Source organism: Struthio camelus, chromosome 7, assembly GCF_040807025.1.
Source record: "Struthio camelus isolate bStrCam1 chromosome 7, bStrCam1.hap1, whole genome shotgun sequence".
NCBI lineage: Eukaryota > Metazoa > Chordata > Aves > Struthioniformes > Struthionidae > Struthio > Struthio camelus.
Genome location: NC_090948.1, coordinates 24,346,873 through 24,364,736, shown reverse-complemented (window position 1 = coordinate 24,364,736; position 17,864 = coordinate 24,346,873). Strand labels below are relative to the sequence as shown.

Below are 17,864 nucleotides of genomic sequence, written 5' to 3'. Positions count from 1 at the left end.
TCTGCTTCTATATTGCAACCTGACAGCTTTACACTAGCAGTTTATAGAGGGTATCACGTGTTCCCTGATCATGATCTAAATACAGTGATGCAGAACTGTCAGTTCTAACCATGCTGAGATTCTGTAGCAAGGAGCAACAGATGACTGGGAGCATGGGCCTTACTTGTATCATCCCCGTTGGACTTGGAGAGTGGGAGATGATTTCTGTCACTTGCTGGTGTGCCTGACTCCTGGTCTTTGGTGGCAGCAGCATAGAATGACTCCTCCAAAAGAGACTGCTCTGTTCATGAGTCCTTTTGTTCTAGTCCTAACTCGCACGTAACTTTGTGTTACATGCAGAATAGTAAGAGTAGTGTTAAAATATTTGTATACATCAATCAAGCTGTCATTCCTGTGACAAGCCAGGAGAATTTAACTGGTATTTACTAACTTTCATGGTATTTTTAGGATGCTCAGAAAATTCTTGAAAATTTTCAAAGACGATGAATAGGAGTTATCCTATATGATTTGCATAAGGTGTTTTCATATTTGGCACTATTTTAACCTGTTATGGAATCCGGTTCCTTCTTGTTACCAAGTGTGCCTGTGTCTGATACATTAGATCAAAACAGATTCCTGTCTCCAAATGCTAACAGCACATTTAGCATGTGGATTTAGTCCTCTGGATTTCGGCAGCTGAAGTGGGTGTTGCAGGAAGTTTGGCACTGTTTCTCTTTACAGAATAATAAACGCAGATGATGTTGCATTGGGTTTCATATAGACATGGATGCTCTTGCCTCATAAAAGCTGATTCAGAGACAAATGGTTACTATCAGCTTTTAAAAATAACAATACTAGTTGAAGTAGGTAGACTAGAAATAAGTGTCAGATTTCCTACCAGACCCCAGGGTGGTGGTTTCTTCTATTTTAGACTGAGAGAACATTTTGTAGTTCATTTTTCTAACAGCTGCAATAGATTATTATGTTCCACAACATTTATTGCTTTTCTCTCTTCCAGGAGGCCAGAGCATACCTGTAGAGTTGTGGCTTCTCTTTCTCCAAGCTCTGCCAAAGGTACGTACTTTATGCTCCATTAATCTCGCCAGAATTCATGTTAAATGCAGTATGGCAACTTTCAAACTTGGGAAAAGTGAGTTGCAAAGCTATTGGCAAAAGAATAATACTTGATTATTTTTAACGCAATATTTTAAACACATTAAAATGCTCTTCCTCAGAAAGCTGCACTGAATTATAACTCAGCTGGAAAATTCAGGCTTATGCATACAGCAATAACCATTTTGTGGGTACTGCCTGCTGCAAGTAACGTTCAAGACTGGGCTATCTGGTAATGGATAAACATTTTGTCAGCTCCAGGACAAGAACAAAGCTATCTAATAGCAGGTCTACACTGACTGCAAAATTGTGGCCACTATCTGTTGTTTAATATGATTCCTCAAGGTCATGCCCTAATTCAGTTATCTCTTCTAAGTGAATACATGCCCTACGGGAAGCAGTGCCTCCTTCGCTTACTCGCCGAATCTGAGAGTCCTGCTAGCTCTCTGTGAGGAGATCCTGTTTTCTAATCAAGCACTGAATCAAGGTTGTGCCTTTCCTCCTCAGCAGCTTGGTACCTGAACCAGTGTTTACTATGAGAATTGCCTCAGGAGGAGAAAATGCTTTCAGCAGATGTGTAAAAATTTAGCCTAAAGATAGGATAACAACGTAAATAAGAAACTGATGTTCAAGTGTTCAAAGCTGTCCCTGCTGTCTAATTTGTTATATAACTTGGAAGAACTAAAATAGTTTTTGTGATGGTAATTGTTAACATATGATTACAGAGTACTTAGAGTAATGTTCTTCTATAAATATTACTGTAAAAGCCCATAATATTTCCACAGTTTTTCTGAACTAATGCAAAGAGCTGTAGCCTGGAGATCAGTTCCTACATAATTTTTATAGGACGCTCCAAAAATCCTGGGCAACGTTCTCTTTTCTCTAATGCACTCTCTTTCGCTTTCCACATGTCAGCTTGGCAGTGTCCGTGGGCTAGCACAGAAAACAATGTATGGTGAGGAACAATGGCACCGATTTCCTCCACCCCCCCAGTAGAGGGCAGGAAGTGGTTCCTTGAAGCGTAGCTCCACATAAGCCTTGAGTGCTGCAGTTTGTACTCCTCTCTATACCTGCTAACTACCACCCTTCCTTAGCTGGATGTGAAGGTGCCCCAGTTTCTTAGTGAACCATGGACAGGGGAGATGCTAGTTCTCTCTTTGAGTGTCTCATCAATCATAAACGCTTTGCAGTTTGGCATTTCGAAAGCCGGGCTCCCTGGCCCTGTGTGAACTCCCCAGTTCAGTGCTCTTCACGCTGCCTTGTCCCCCTCGTTTCTGTGCGGAAGAAAGAACTGAGAATGTTTCTGAATGAATTCACGCAGTTGTCCCCAGTAATTCTCAGCCTCCCATGGGTTTTCTTGGAGGAGTGATATACAATAGGCTTTTGTCTCCAAATGGATTTATTTATTATTTTTGAGTCTAAATGCCTAGTTTGACCCCAGTCTTAAAGGGCTTTTTATTTCCTGAGGCTCAGCAGTTCATCCTTGAAACCTTTTGAAGATGTGACTCCTCTGTGAACATACAAAGTATCATAAATCTGCTCAGTACTAGAATTAATGCAAATTATTCTAATTATATCTGAGTCAGAGTTTGTTATATTTTAAAGAAACTAGAGACAAAGCAAAACAGCTGTAAGAGAAATAAGTTTTTATAGTTTCTAGAGAAAGATATGTTTGTGAATTAGGTCTGGGTTCCTTGAGAAAACCAACTTTGACTTTCACACAGTTTTTAAAAAAAAAAAAAAAAAGTCATAAGCTACAGGTTTGTGGTTCCTACAAGATGTTGCATATATGTGGCTCTAAATTAGTTGTGTAGGGTTAGTTCAGTTAACTTTTGTTTAGATACTTGAAACCATGATCTTTAGAGGTTAAAAACAACAACCAACAGATCTTGCTTTCCTCTTCTCTGCTTCTAATTAGTTTGGGTTAAACACTGAAGGCATTGAACCACTTATCTGGCGGGTGTTGCAAGAGTTATTTTAATTTGAAAATAATGTTGCTCAAATAATGAGGATTTCACCAAGAGCTTTCCAGTCTTCTGCTTAAAAATCTTTTTTTGCTGGTCTCTGACTAGGCAGAATAAGAGCCTATGATTTTAACTTAGTCTATTTAAAAGGAACTAAAGTCCTCAAGCTTCTACCAGTTTTCGTCTGGCTCTAGTAAGTAGTTTGGCCTTGTGGAGCACAACTTTCACTTGAAAATCCTCTCGTATATGAGCTCTGCTACTTGATGAGCTGCAAAGTTTGTGAAAATTATTATAGATCCAGGGGAAGTGTTTCTGACACCAGTTATAGCAGGTAGAGAGCTGCGGTCAGGCTTTTTCAAGAGCTGAGCAATCACAACTGAGCGGGAATTTATGAAAGGGTTCAGCTTCCAGTCATACAAGGGCAGATTTTCTGAAATGTTTCTGATCCCTCTGAAAGTCTTGGTCCCTAATTCTTCAGTAGTAATTAGCTGCACCTTCGCCTCCCTGGAACTGTAATACTCTTCGCTGGATAAATGGTTGCACCTTTCCTCCCAAAGAGACGTTCACTGTATAGAATTGGCAATAAATCCAAACTTTGAGAAGTGTGTTTGCACAGGTAAATAAACTTTGGCTAGTACTGAAATCTCATCATGTGCACTCCTAATAATGAGAGAAGAATGCGAGTTAGTAGCTCATCTGTTTTACTGCCATGTCGATAGAGCAGTGTTCCCTACAATATATTTTTTTCACTGCTTGATTCAATCTACTTTTTGAAATGGCTGAAGGAAGTACATCACTGAGGAAGCTGTACTAAAATCCATTAGATTTCACTGTTGTAGGAATTATTCCTAATAATCAGAATTTTCCTTTGCTTAATTTTAGACTTATTCCCCTGGGATATAGCTCTTTTTCTTTTTTAATGCATACTGCATACCCTCACTGTTAGAGGCAAGAATGCAAAAATATGCACACTGGCAATCATGAAAATCATCTTAATTCATCACTTGGCCAAATCTCTTTTAGGGATAAAATATCAAGGGTGCTATTAGCCAAACTGCGTTAGAACTTACTGGAGAGATCCAGGCCCCCTGCCGCAATGTTGGAGGTAAATGGCCGGGCAGGGGCCCCAATTCACTCCTTGTTTCAGACCCCCTATGAACGTGCTGCACCGTTGTTGCTTACTATACTTATGGATTTCATATCAGCAGTGGATGAAATGTTGAGATTATGGGATGAGACTTGTCATCACCAGTTTCACCAGTAAGAACAACCTGATATGGAGAGAATATGGACAGAACAAATGATGAAGATTTCTGCTTCGACAGGCTGTGGAAATTTCTGATGTAGTTTCTTAATATCCATCAGTGTTAACCTGAGGCCTGATGATATAAAGGCCTGAGTTTCCAGCTCCCAATTTGGATTTTCTGCATTAGCATCACCATATTTTATTCCCTGGCCCTGAGGCCAAGACATCATACATTCCCTGTTTACTTGGGCATTCACTGCTTCTGTGGTGCTGGTGATGAATCATCCAACTCTTATTTAGTCCCTGAAATAAAAACTATGCTTCCTATCTGCTACTGATTTTTCTTTCAGAATTAGTAGTAACACAGGACTTGCTGCAACCAAAACCAGAGAAAAATCATGCCCAGAACAGTATAATAAATGGACAGGACCCTTCTAGAGTGCTCAGCCAACATTAAAGAGAAAGCAGAGATTTGAAATATTTGTTTAAAATTATGTTAATGGGGAGTCTGGTGGTAGATAACATAGAGGAGGGTGAGGTACGTTGTGGCTACACATAGCCCCATATCTTTAGCGTAGAGCTCCCAAACTTTCTGCTGATTCAGAAATGGTGAAAGTAGAGCGGCCGTTACAGTGCTCTGATTGAAGTTTGTTAGACGACTTTAACTTACTTCCCTTAACACTGAGACTGCAGTGTCACCAAATACCCCAGTTTTTTTTTTTTAATTCCAGAAACTTCTTACAATCAGCAAGGATCGTATCCAAACGGTCTCATTGAGTAGGACTGCACAGCTTGTTCCAGCAAATGCATTATTACCTATTAAACATTTATACAGCAGCATAAAGTTAGACAAGGATTCACAAACATAATAAGACCTATTCCTTGCACTGTTGAGCCTCTAGCCTAAATCATGCCTAGGTGATTATATATAGCACAGCTGCTCGTAGGAGGAAAGGTGAGAGATTGTTGAAAGAAAAGTGATTTCTGAGAAGACGATGACCGCAGAAGGGAATTTGCAGGTCTAGGATCTAGTAAAAGTTGTAAAACAGAGTGGAAACAGGAAAAGAAGTAATATAGCAAGAAATTTAGCAGGTAAGCATAGAATGAAGATGATGTTGTTAGCTGAGAGAGAAGTCTGAGTGTGAAATAGCCAGGAATGAACAGGAGAATTTTCTTTGTTCAAAAGGTTGCAAAAAAAAAAAATTCAAGTAGAGATTGCTGCAGCACCTAGATCTACTTACAAGGTTCTGCAGATGGGACGCTTTGGTCTCCTGCCACGGTTCTCTGTATCTCAGCAGAATGGAACCAAGTCTGTGAAAGACTCTTGAAAAGCAGTTAAACTCCAATCTGCACTGATCAAAATGCAATGGTGGTTCCTCCAATACCCTTTTATCTTTTGAGTGCTGTGTGCGTTCTCTCTCTCTTCTGAACAAGAGTTTAGAAAATTGAGTGGGTTGATTCTCTCTAGATTAGTATCGAATTCTTTAAGCTTTTCTCAGTTTCTCTTCTCTTTTACAGCAATATCGAGGAATTGAAAAACAAAGGGTTGTACAAATGGCTATATCTGTTGCCTGGAGTCTGTGTCCTACAGGGGAACTGCATAATGAGCTTCCACCCAAATGGAATCTCAATAATCCCTAAGTCTAGTTGACTGTATGGGAAAAGAGAAATAATGATATTATCTAGGGCTGGCTCCAAGCAAAGTTATCTAGATTGCACTAGATTGCCTGTGGGCCAAAAAAAAAAAAAAAAGAGGGGGAGGAGGAGGGGAAGTCAGGGCCTCTCTAGATCTGTATGTGAGCCTTGGAAAACCAAGCTGACTCCACTGCTGGCACTGCTGAGTGCAAGAGCGTATAAAACAGCAAGTTCATTGGTGTTGCAAGAGGAGTAGCACCTCCTACGTCCTTTTCCTCCTTGCTGTAGCAGGAACAACAGGGCTCCACAGGACTTTCCCTCCGCTCATGCTTGTCTCAGAACCGCTTTGTGTCCCTGCCTCTCCTTTCTGTGGCAAGAGTGGTTTTGGCACAGCCAGATCCAGCCCTCACATAGGCGTTCAATTTTGCCTCTACTGCTGGGAAACTTCAAGCCTATTAAAACCAACTAGTGCAAGTTCTTAGTGTTCTCTACAAATAATTACATGGCAGTGCTGCCAAATTCCATATAAATAATTACATGGCAATGCTACAACATCTTGTAGATTTCTGCCAATTTTGTATCGTGGTGGTGCTTTGAGGTCTCATCTGAGATGTGGGCATAGAGTAAAACACAACTGCCCCTGTGAAGGGTGTGCACTCTTGGTATACAAACTTGATATATGTAGCATTAAGGTAAACTTTTCCCGTTTTTGAAACTCCAGAAGATGAAGGGACTCAGCTCAAGTCATGCAGAGAGCCTCTATGTAAGGCTGAGAATGAAACTCAAGTTTTTGCCCATGGCTTTTTACTGCCTACAGACCCATCTTGTCCCTGCAACAAATCTGCACATGGCATTTGGAAAGCAAAATCTTTCTTTTGCCCAGCACTACACTTAAAGTTTTCAGGCCATTACACTTCTCTTTCCTTTCCTTCACCCCCACAGTCATTTTTTAATGCACAGCTATCAGAGGAGTTATTCAACATTTGGCTGAACACAGCAATTCTTATCAGAGCGCTCGTGGTATGTGAGAAATCACACGTTGGAGAGCTACTCGCACAGAGATAGCAAATTCAAGAGTAAGCTGTCAGAAAAGGGACGTCCTGTCACCAGCTTTTGTCCTCTGACACAGCTACCAGTGAAGCATGGGGGCTAGTCACACCATCCATCCTGCCTGGCTGAGTCTGCCAGCTCATGCCCGTTTCTGAGGGCTTCTACAGGGTAATGAATTTCATGGCTGCAGGACACTGAGAAACAGCAAGCTACTCACTGCTAGTGTCCAGTGTGAGGACTTAAAAGAATGAAGTCCCTGTCAACAAGTACTTTGTGGATTGTCTCCCTGTAAGCTTCTCTGCATCAGAGGGCTTTGACCTTGATTTGGGCAAAATCTGTATGACTTGAATCCTTGGCTTCATATTTCTGGGTGCTTGGGTTCTTCTGTTGATCTGACCTATTGGCAGCAGTTAGAACTTGACCCTCTGCTGCTCGCCCCTTCCGTGTTTGTTGCGGCAGGGCGGGCTGACCAGCCTGCGGGATGTGGATATGTGTTCCTTTTGCAGAGTAATGAGAGGATTCAGGACTTGGCCTAAACCAAGTAGTCCTGCTCAGAGTAACCTTACAGTCCATGGGAGGGGACAGAAGCTCTGCACCCATCCATCTCTCCCCAAAACCTAACTCTCCATAACAGTGAGCAGAAACTGCAAACCCCAGTTTTAGGGCATTGCAGCATCATTGTTCCAGTGGAGTGTTTTCTTTTTAGATTTGATGTGTACTCAGCACTAGCTTTTGAAACTGGGCTGAACTACAGGCTTGATACTGAAACTAATTTTGGAAGCACAAAGCAGGGGAAAGGTAGTTTGTATAAAGTCTAGTGCCACTGTGGGCACTGGTGCCAAAGAAAGGCAGCTGGAGAAAGGGAAATGTCACAGAGAAAGGGGATGGGGCCAACAAAGTTTCTATAAACTTAAGATTTACATCTTCAAATGAGAGTTTAGTGGCAGCTAGAAATCAGGGGGATGAGGCAGAAGAGAATGTGGCAAATGAGGCAGATGTTAATTTTGCTTAGCAGAATATCGCCAAGAAATGAAATTTCATCTCTGGAAGGAAAACAAGCAATGCCAGAGCAAAATTGCTGGTGATCTGAAGGTGGAATGGGAACTGAAAGCTGTGCTAGAGTTAAACTTTGTTTTCTCCCCCCACATAATATCACAGGCAAAAGGACAGGGACTGCCATTTTTTTTGCCTGCCTCAGAACCAAGCCGGGTAGCCTGATTAAAGGGTGTTTGTGCTGTTTCAGGTTTGGATCTGAAAGACCAAGGAGGTAAATTGTTACTTGTATTAGAACAAGAAGGGGGCTGGGATGACAATAAGGGGGAAACACATGGGAAACATCTGCTCCAAGGAGACGTTTTAGAAATAAGCTTCAGCAAGAAGGAAGGAGAAGCAGCTGTGCTGCATGCAGTGGACCACCAGAGCTGCAGTGAGAAAGAGAGGAGGAGAGGAAGCAGAGTTAGTGATAAGGCTTCAGCCAAATCCCAGGAACAGACAGCATGGGGACCCAGATTGCAACTTTGTGGCTGAGGCACATCTCTAGTCTAGACTGAAAGTGAAAATTTAGATCCTCTATAGCTAACCTTTAACTTAAAACCGGCTCAGGGGAGGGAACGTCTGGATTCATGCTAAAAACAGGGTAGTCAGTAAACATAAAGAATGACTTATTGGAAGTGTAGGGCCCCTTCATGGAGGAGAGCCTTTCCCCCTGTAATTAGGGAGGAGCTGAGCTCTCTGGAGACCATGAAGCCATCCAAAGAGGAAAGGGTGCCAGGGTAGGGCTTCCAGATTCTGCTTCTTGCTGTGCTGCAGGTTCTGTAGGTGACCTTGAGCAGACCACCTGAGAGCAGATTCAGATGTTTGGGTGTAGGTCCCCAGAAGTGCCAGATGCTTTGCTGCAGAAGTACAGACAATCATACTGGCTCCCAGAGGTCTGGCTTACCTGCAGCTCACTTGTTCTCTTGGCTTCTGCTTTGTCACACCAAACTGTAAAAGATTTCACTTTCTAATTTCTTCAATGGAGCTGTGATTTTGTATTTGCTATAAACTGATCCAAGTCCTGGTTGCCACTGAAAGATGTCTCACTTTACTCCTACCCCAACTTCACCCTTACTTTGTGTTAGCTCTAGTGTTGCTGGGACATGGTGAGATAAACAGGGAACGAATCCAGCTAAAACTTTACCTAGCAAAGACAAAATAGTAACTTTTTGACCTGGGGAAGCTGCTTTCTATTTTCTTTTCATCTCATAGAGAGATGCCTAGCTGCGGCTTCCTCAAAACTGTTTTCTGATAGGTTTCTTTTGTGTGACCCTGAGGATTCTGGTTTTGAGAAGGGCTATTGGATTAAGTAAATCAGTGATCTGATCAGCTGTGGTATATGCCAGATCCTTTTTCTGGAAGGTAAAGTTTTTCCTATAAATTGCTAAAATGAGGCAGTCCTTGTTTCTCTAGATGTCTGACTTCATATCCTTTTTCACGTTGCTCCTTGGGAGACTGATCCAAAGCCCATTGAAAGCAATAATAGGAATTATGTTACTGATAGCAGACTTTGGATTAGAAATAAATTCTGCTACTGTGCCTGGAGGTTGTACTATTTATACTTCACAGCTCAGGCTGTGTACCCCATAAAATATACATTAAAGAGAAGAAGTTGGAATAAAATTCATCCTGTATTTCCAATTGTCTTTATTACCCTTTGAATTTATGGGAGGTCTTCCTACACTTAGTGACCATGATTGCCTTGACTGGATCTAGTCACTGTTTTCATGAAATCTTTTTTCAGATAAAAGTACCTCAATGGCTCTATAATAACTATGCTCAAGCTATTCTAGTACAACTGCACCATCATTCCCACATGAACCACAAGAAACTGCAGTTGTGGGATTGCTTCTTAGTGAGTTGAAAAGAACTATCTGCAGATGGACAGAGTCATTAACATTGACTTTTGGTTTGGACTAATATTTTTTCCAGCCTAGGTGGGCTGGAGAAAGAAAAACAGCAACGTTTTCCATTAGGCACAGTAAAAGGAAGTTTTGCTTCCCTGGTGAAAAAAGCCACTCCCAAAGCAGAGCGCTTTCAGGGTGGATGGGGAAGTTAGTTGGGAGGGAGAGGCTTAATGATCCAAAGACCAGATTCAGACTGTTGAGATTTTGTTCAGCATCTCTGAAGCTTGACAATGTTGGCTCAGGCCTCCATAATTCGGAGTTAGGTCAGGCCTAGTTTGGTTCTATAAAATGTTTGCATTTTCTGAATGGTCCTGAGAAACGTGGACCCTCTGTGCTCAGGATGGGTATTGAAACATCTAGTTGGACTTCTGTGTAAACATTGCAGTTTGTGTTGACCTCAGTCAAAATGAGCCTTATCTTCTATGGTCATGAAAAATGCTGGACATGGTCAACATGCTGGTCTCTGTTGAGGAAGTGCTTATTTTTTTTTTATATTTGTCCATCATATAACTATTGTCCATTTATATAACTATTCCCCTTTCCCTTTCAATGTTTTATTTGAAATAGTTATGACTATATCCACCAAAAAATGATTGTTGATTAAAACTGTAAAACAAAATAAGGCAAAAGAGCTTAAGTTTCAATGGCAAGATTAGCTGCATTGTATTTTCAAAAAAGGAAAAAAATGATTTTCACTTTTCAGCTTTTAACTCTTTTCCTTTAAAAATTATTCTCCTATCCCTTCTATCTCCCCTTCCCTCACCCAAATACATTTGCTATCCTTTCCTTTTAATCTCTCTGCTCTGTCCAAAGAAAAGAGGAGTAAGGATGAAACTAGGAAAAACTCACTGATATCCCAAACCTGATTTATTACTTTATATTTTTTCAAAAACAATGTTAAAAGTGAGACGAAAATAAAACTCTGACGAGCTGCACAGAAAATCCTGTTGGGTTGCAACTGCTACAATAAGCTACATTAATCAGCTCATGCAGTTATAACTCCTGTTGTCACCTGGGTATGCCAAAGGCTGTCTGACTGGACACACAGACATTATAGTGACGCTCTTGATGTGTACCACTCTTGTGTGTGAAGGCTTTGTGCTAGGGTACTTGTGCAGAGAAAAGCATCACTTACCGCATCACCGTCTCTCTCCATAACACCTGAGGGACTTCCTATCTAGCTATTGAGTTGTCTCAGTCTGCTTATTTTAGGAGATTTTAACAGAGCTGATGCACAAGGAGGGATACCCACGGGCAAAGAAACTTCCCGGAACATGTCCCATTAGTGTATTGACCTCCCCATCTACTCAACAGAGTATCATTGCCCATTGGCAGTTTTTTGGATAACTAAAATTCCACTGCCTCATATCTACATGAGTTACTCCATTTAGTAATTTTCTTAATGTCCTCTGATCTTCTAACAATAAGAGCTTTAATTTTAAAAGTGTAGCTGCAACTAAGGAAAGATAACAAGATTTCCTCTAAAACCCTCTTGATTCCCCTTGATTTACCATGCAACTCTTAATTAATAGAAGGAAAGAAAGGGAGGGGGGGAGATCAGTTTCAGTCTTGAACTGAAAGAAGGGATGATGAGACTGCATCTAGGAAAGGATAATTGTCCCAAAATGACTTTTAATTCTGCTGGTTCCCTGGCAGTAGGTGCCTGGAAAAGTGAAAGAGAGAAAGGATGGATCTGTCAGTAAGCAGCGCTGAAGGAGCCTCCAGATCAGTGTGCTGCCATGACTGGATCAAAGATCAGGGTTATCGACTAGGGCCTGTGCAGGAGGGAGGAGCTCTTGCTGTGTCATGCCCTCCACTTGCCACGCATGCATCCTCTCTAGGACATGTGACATGAGAGAGGGGAGAGGAGTAGCAAACAGATCCTTGTTTACATCCATATCTTCATCTTTTTTTCTCATGTTGATAGCAGTTGGATACCCAGAATTTTCCAAAGGACTCTTTCAATATTGGTTTGAAGCCTTTCACAGGAAGCATGCACTTTTTCAGCTAAACCAAAAGGTCTGCGATTTGCTTACTTCTGGTGACCACATCCCTTACATGGATAGCATTGAGGTCTCTACTAGCCCAGGATTTATAGACCGGGTTTCTCTTTGTGAGGCTCTTTTGTAGCTTAAAGAAACTATGTGGCAAATTATGGTATCAGGACTTTCCTTTTCATATGAAAAAGAATTCTGACAAAGAGAACAGTACCAGGCTTTAACCTGAATTACTTGAAAGAGAGGTAACCAAAAATAGGCAGCATCTGTATTCTAAAATGTGTACAGAAGGCAGCAAATATTTATCTCTCCTTTCCTTCCCTTTGAAATAAACACTGACTACTCTGCTGTCATTCAGATAGAGTCTCTGTTTCTGTACTAACCCAGCTCTTCAAAGGAGACATCTATTTCCTATTACAACTGTATAGAGGCCCTGAACTAAAATATTTTGCATGCTTTCACAGGTCTGCAGGAAATGTTAAACACACAAAGACAGAAAAACAGTTATTTATTAAGACCCAGTTTGAAATTAGCAGTGGAGAGGGAAGGGGAGTTTGTGGCTGCTTTTCTCAGACCCAGTCTGAAAAGGATATCAAGTTACTTATCTTATTTTACATAAAAGTATCTTATTTCTGAATATTAATTAACACCAGCTGTTGAACCAGCAGGGCTATTGGCAAGTTACGGCTTTTGCCACACAGTGAATGCTCGGCCACTCTAATGGTATTTTTTAAATATATCTCTTATTAAAGAAAAAAAACAACAAATCTTGACTGTACAACTGTTTGCTAATTGCTACGAGGAGAACAACAGTCATTACCCAGTGACTGCTTGCCTTACACTGAAAAATGCTATTTGACCCTATGTAAAAGGCGAGTATTTAAAGCAGCTTTTTTACAATCAGATTTCACTACCAGAATGTATTAGCTTTTGTAATTGTAGTCAAAGTGGGAACAGAGTGAGAGAGCATGAAATAGGAATAATACCTCCTGAAATCTGATTATGGAAAAACTCCTGTTGGTGAGTAACTTTGTTGGCTCCCGTGTATCTATTTTCATGAGCAGGACTGTATCTCAGTGAACAGTCACATATGCAGGGATTTGAAGTACAAGCCAACTCAGGTGCTGCCCTTGAGCAAGTCCAAAGTCACTTCTTGGCTACAAGCATGGCTCAAAGATCCTTCTAATCCTCTCCCTTGTCTCTGCTGGTGCCCAGCATGAGAGGTTTTGGGAAAGGGTTAATGCAGAGGGCAGATGCAAATTGTTACTTCCCCCTGAGCTATTCCAGCCTTCCAGTAACTTGTGGTTCATGACTTCCCAAACTAAGTGTTTTAGCTATGTGGTTTCTGTTAAGAGCCTGCAAAGGATCTCTCTGTCGTTTTTTGAATTGTATTTTTTGAACTTGCATACACACTTGACCTCCACAAAATCCTGTAGCAATGAGTTCTGCAATGCAATTGTGTGCTCTGTGAAAAAGTACTTCCTTTTGTATTAAAACTCCTGCTTAATGATTTCTTTCAGTGCCCCTTAGTTCCTGTGTTACCAGAAGCAGTGAACAACCATTCCCAGGTTAAGGTTTTTGATGCCCTTCAAGATTTAATAGCACTCTCCCATTTCCCCTCTGTCAGTGCTTACCCAGACTGAGGAGTCCTTGTCTGTTCACTGTCTCCTTGTAGAGAAACAGTTCTGGAGGTTTCATAGTTCTTACCACCCTTGTCTGTTCTTTTTCTAGTTTCATCTTTGAGGTGCTAATCTAGAAGAGGCATGATAGCAATTCTAAATGTTGCTATTTATAAAATATTTTGGGGTTTTCAGGGCTTCTTGGTGGGCATTCATTCTACGGAGAATCGCATTGCACGTAGATTTAAGTCTTCTAAAGCACGTGCATACTCATAGTAGTCCTTGCAGGGAGCGGGGAGGGAGGATCTTTTAGGGTTCTGTTTTCCCTAATAAAATGTAATGATTTTGAAAGTGAAGAATTGACTGTTCAGGATGTTAACTTAACTCATTTCTGAGTTGAGTTAGAGCCAGTTTTTAAGAGCAATGCAGTGGAATAATATAATTCAGAAGAAAAACTGTTGGGTTTTCTGCCTATTCTGATTCCAGAATGAAACTCCTTTACACCCAAGGAACTTAATCAAAAACTGTCTGGAAATCCTCTTCCTTTCTGTAGCAGCTGTTTCCACTCAGTATTTTAATGAGTGGGCTGAACTAAAACCTTTGGGGAAGGGCTTCCCCCCTTGGCATAACTACGTAAAAGCCTGCACTACAGTATCGTGCTCTGTGCTTGTGTTGAATGAGTAAATGCCTATGGCTGGATAGTCCAGAGCAAGGGCTACATCATGTTCTCAGCTGGCTGAGCTTCTTAATGCAAGCTTTTAAAAATTTCCCTGGATATTAATCTGATGTGATTTTGGCCACAAGAAGTAAGTATTTAAAAGCTCTGAAGATTTAAGCCTTCTCCAGCTTCTTTTGTTTCCCACTGTAAATAATCTGTAGAGTATCTGTCGTCTTTGGAGGTAGATTCTGTTTGAATAATTTCATTTTGTGTTTCCTGTTAACTCTTCATATCTTTTTCTGAATGATTTATAGAGTCAGAGCTAATGTTGCGCACACAGATTTTTGGAGGAAAGTAACTCAATTAATGTTGTGCCTGATGTGTAGTGGAGAGTATTATAACTAAATGGGACTTGCTTATCACTACAAATGTTTTTTTTGAAACTACTTTTCGAGTCTCCTTTTTCTTGACTTACCCCTTCCTGCTGATTGCCTTTTTTCTTTTTTTTTTTTTAAACCCTAGTTGTATAGTTTTTTCGATATCTAGTCAGTCCCTCTTATTTGTGCTGAGAACATCTGTTTTGCAAGTTTCTGTCTGCTTTCAGAGTAATATAATAATTTCTCTGTCCTTTGTGTGCTGTCTCATACTAAGCAGAACTGAGAAAATGGTGAAAGCAGCAGTGCTTTTTTTGCTCGTTTTCCTTCGGCACTAGGTTACATTCACTAAACTCAGCAAATAGCAGAATTCCCTCTAGAGTACTGGGAAGCAGCCCAAACGCTCTACAGTTGCATTTTGCTGGACTATACTTGTAGCAGGGTTTTCTTTCTTCCTTTTTTTTCTCTCTCTCTCTTCTGTGGTCTGCTGAAATACTTCTTGTTGGAACTGCATTCCTGATTGATTCCATTCTCAGATAGGCATCTCTGATTGTTAAATTTCCCCAAATGAACATCCTAAAACAAAAGCAAAAGAGCCTGGTGACTAACTACAAGTTCAAGTTAAGAAATACTTGATTAACTGAGGAATAAGATGGGCTCAGCTTCAAGTTTTCTTGATAACTATTAATTTGGGGCTGAAATTATTGTCTTAATTTCATAGAAGATTGAGACTGATATTAAGTCTAAGACACTTAATGTTTGGGTGTGGTTTTGGACTTCTGCTGCCACCGGAATCATTTAGTGCCAGACTCCAATTTGATGACTTAACTCAATTATTAGTAGTAGACTTAAAATATTTTGAGACACTTAGGGCTAGATTCTTCCTGTGGTTACACTGGCATAAATATGGGATAATTCCATTCATTTTAAAAATTCCTGTCTCTGTAAGTATGCAGACACTTGGACTTTCAGGCAGGCATTGTGGTTCTGGATCTCTAATATCATTTTCCAGTTTTATGCTACTCTGGTAGCCACCTGTGTCTGCCCTAGTACTACTCACCTTACCTAATTTTGCATGGCAGTAGTAGCCCGTACTTCCCCAAAGGAGAGCACAAGCACTGTGTTTGAGCATTCTTATGGCTGTGTGCTGCGTAGAGCAGCCTTGCAACTGCTCTCAGCTACTTAAATCCTTCTGTAGGCTTTGATTTGAGGAATGAGAACTGAAGCTAGTCTGCTTTTCATTCTAACTTAACTCCAGGTTATGAGTCTATCTCTTTTTGTTTGGGAAAGCCAGGCTTAAATTAAGCCAGCTAAAACTTAGAATAACTCCAAGGCCATCTAAATAGCGTATTTTTAATTGAGGTACACTTGGGTGATAGTTGAAGATTATAACCCTGTCTCTTTCTCAACACGGTCCTCAATTTTAATATTTCCGCTAGGTAACAGCCACTCTGAAAGGCTGGAACTACGTTATATATTGTTGTAAATAAATGCCTACCTGCTAGTGCTTCCTAGTGAGGAGGAGACCTCAGGGCTGCTCCTCGGGGCTATGTCAAGCATGCCCCAGAGAGCCTTCCCCATTCTCCCATCAGTTACCAGAGATACCTGTCATTGCCTGACCTCAGGAGACTGAACAGAATGAGCGCTGTGCCTCAGTTTCCTGTTTAGTTTTTCCAAATGATTTGCTAGAAATAGTTTGCTATTCCACAACTTCCCAAGGCAAACAGTCTGATAGAAGCAGTCTGTTTAGAGGAAGAGTTTCAAAAACAAACAAAACAAAAATGCTCCTTTCTGAATCATCCTCACGTTTATAAGGGTTTCCAGACTGCCCCAGAAAAACTCTTGCAAGTCCCTTCAGTTTTTTTCTTGGGACAGCAGTTCTTGGCTCTTTTTCTCTAAGTCCTTCTGGACAGATCTGGAGTAGTCCAACTCTAGATTCTTAGGCCTCTTTTCAGAGACTTCTTTTTGTTATTTCCAACATCTTTCCCCACCATGTGGTTATTATAATAACTTTTAAACCACTCAATAAAAAGCTTTCTGTCTATTCTACGGGAGAGACTTTTCCTGTAAGACTCTCTGGAAATGATCTGATTTGGTCTCTCCTTATAGGAAAAATCCTCTCTGTGCTACCATGGCGTGGTAGTTTACCATGCTGCACAGCCATCGGGCCATGGCCAGCAAGAGAGATACAAACCAGCTAGTCACAGGCGTAGGTGGACGCAACAACCTTGAAAGTCCAGCTTGCCCTGTGACAGACAAAAATGAGTCTTGGCACTGAACTGGGGCTTACTAGGAATAAGTTTAATACCTAACTCTGCTATACAGGCTCTGTGTGATCTTTGGCATGTTATTTGCTCTATCTACCTTAAATTTCCATACTTGTGAATGTAATAATACTTCATTCGTCCATTTTGTCTGTGTAGGTTTTGAGCTACTCTGGTGGGAACTGTATCCTTAAACACACCTAACACGTTAAAGCCAGGATTTATCTGGGCCGTTGGAAACTGCTGTAATAGAAATACTGAGATATAAAAACAGATTCTTTCAGGTAATTGCATCACCTTTGTTTATTCATATGTAAAGCACTTGCTGAAGTACTTAAGGATCTACTGAAAACTTTATGAGGAAAGAGTCACATCTGTCAAATATAGCATGTCAGTTTTACTTCAGTATGCTAATAGTACATAAAAGTGAGGTCTGTGTTTTGTGTCTCTCTCTCTCTCTCTCTCTCTCTCTTTTTTTTTTTTTCTGCTCATTTTTTATTTTAAGTTCTGGTAACCTCTGAATGGAAGCAAGCATAGATTTATGTGTTGAATGTCCCCTGCGCTAGGCAGGCTGCAGCACTGTTTAGCATATGAATATGTTTTAATTTATTTTTATAAATAAAAATGTATCCATCTGTATGCACTAAAGATTCCCCAGGGCCCAAAGCACATAACTCAGGGATATCCTGTCATATGAGAAATCCCATACAGTGGCTGGCTTGATTAGTTTCTGAATTCCAACCGTTATACATTCAAAGCTCTGAAGACTCTTAAAGGACCTACTAAATTTTCACTGAGAATAAACCCCGAAGCCTGTTTCTGTTTTGTTTACTTCTTATCATCTTGCCAGGCTATGAGAAGCTTTTGGCACTCAAATCTGTGCAAACCTGTTTTGCAGTTCCCTCTCAGATACCTCTTTGGAGTCTTCATTCTCACTCAGTGTCCCACTATCTTCTTTGTGACATATTAATCATTATCATCATTGCTGATTATGATATTGCAAAAAAAAAAAAAAGAAGTTGA

The 17,864-nt window shown here is 40.7% G+C and overlaps 1 protein-coding gene across 15 annotated transcripts in view; it reads left to right on the top strand.

The window, feature by feature from the left end:
* Nucleotides 1-17,864, top strand: part of SORBS1 (sorbin and SH3 domain containing 1) — a 184,517-nt gene that overhangs the window by 46,482 nt on the left and 120,171 nt on the right. For 6 of the 15 annotated variants that reach the window (XM_068950362.1, XM_068950356.1, XM_068950344.1 and 3 more), the window contains exon 2: nucleotides 998-1,053. The gene's annotated coding sequence lies outside the window, so the exon portion shown is untranslated. Of the gene's footprint in view, nucleotides 1-997; nucleotides 1,054-14,167; nucleotides 14,352-17,000; nucleotides 17,126-17,864 lie in introns of those variants that run through there. The other 9 variants (XM_068950358.1, XM_068950361.1, XM_068950355.1 and 6 more) reach the window with 3 other exon arrangements.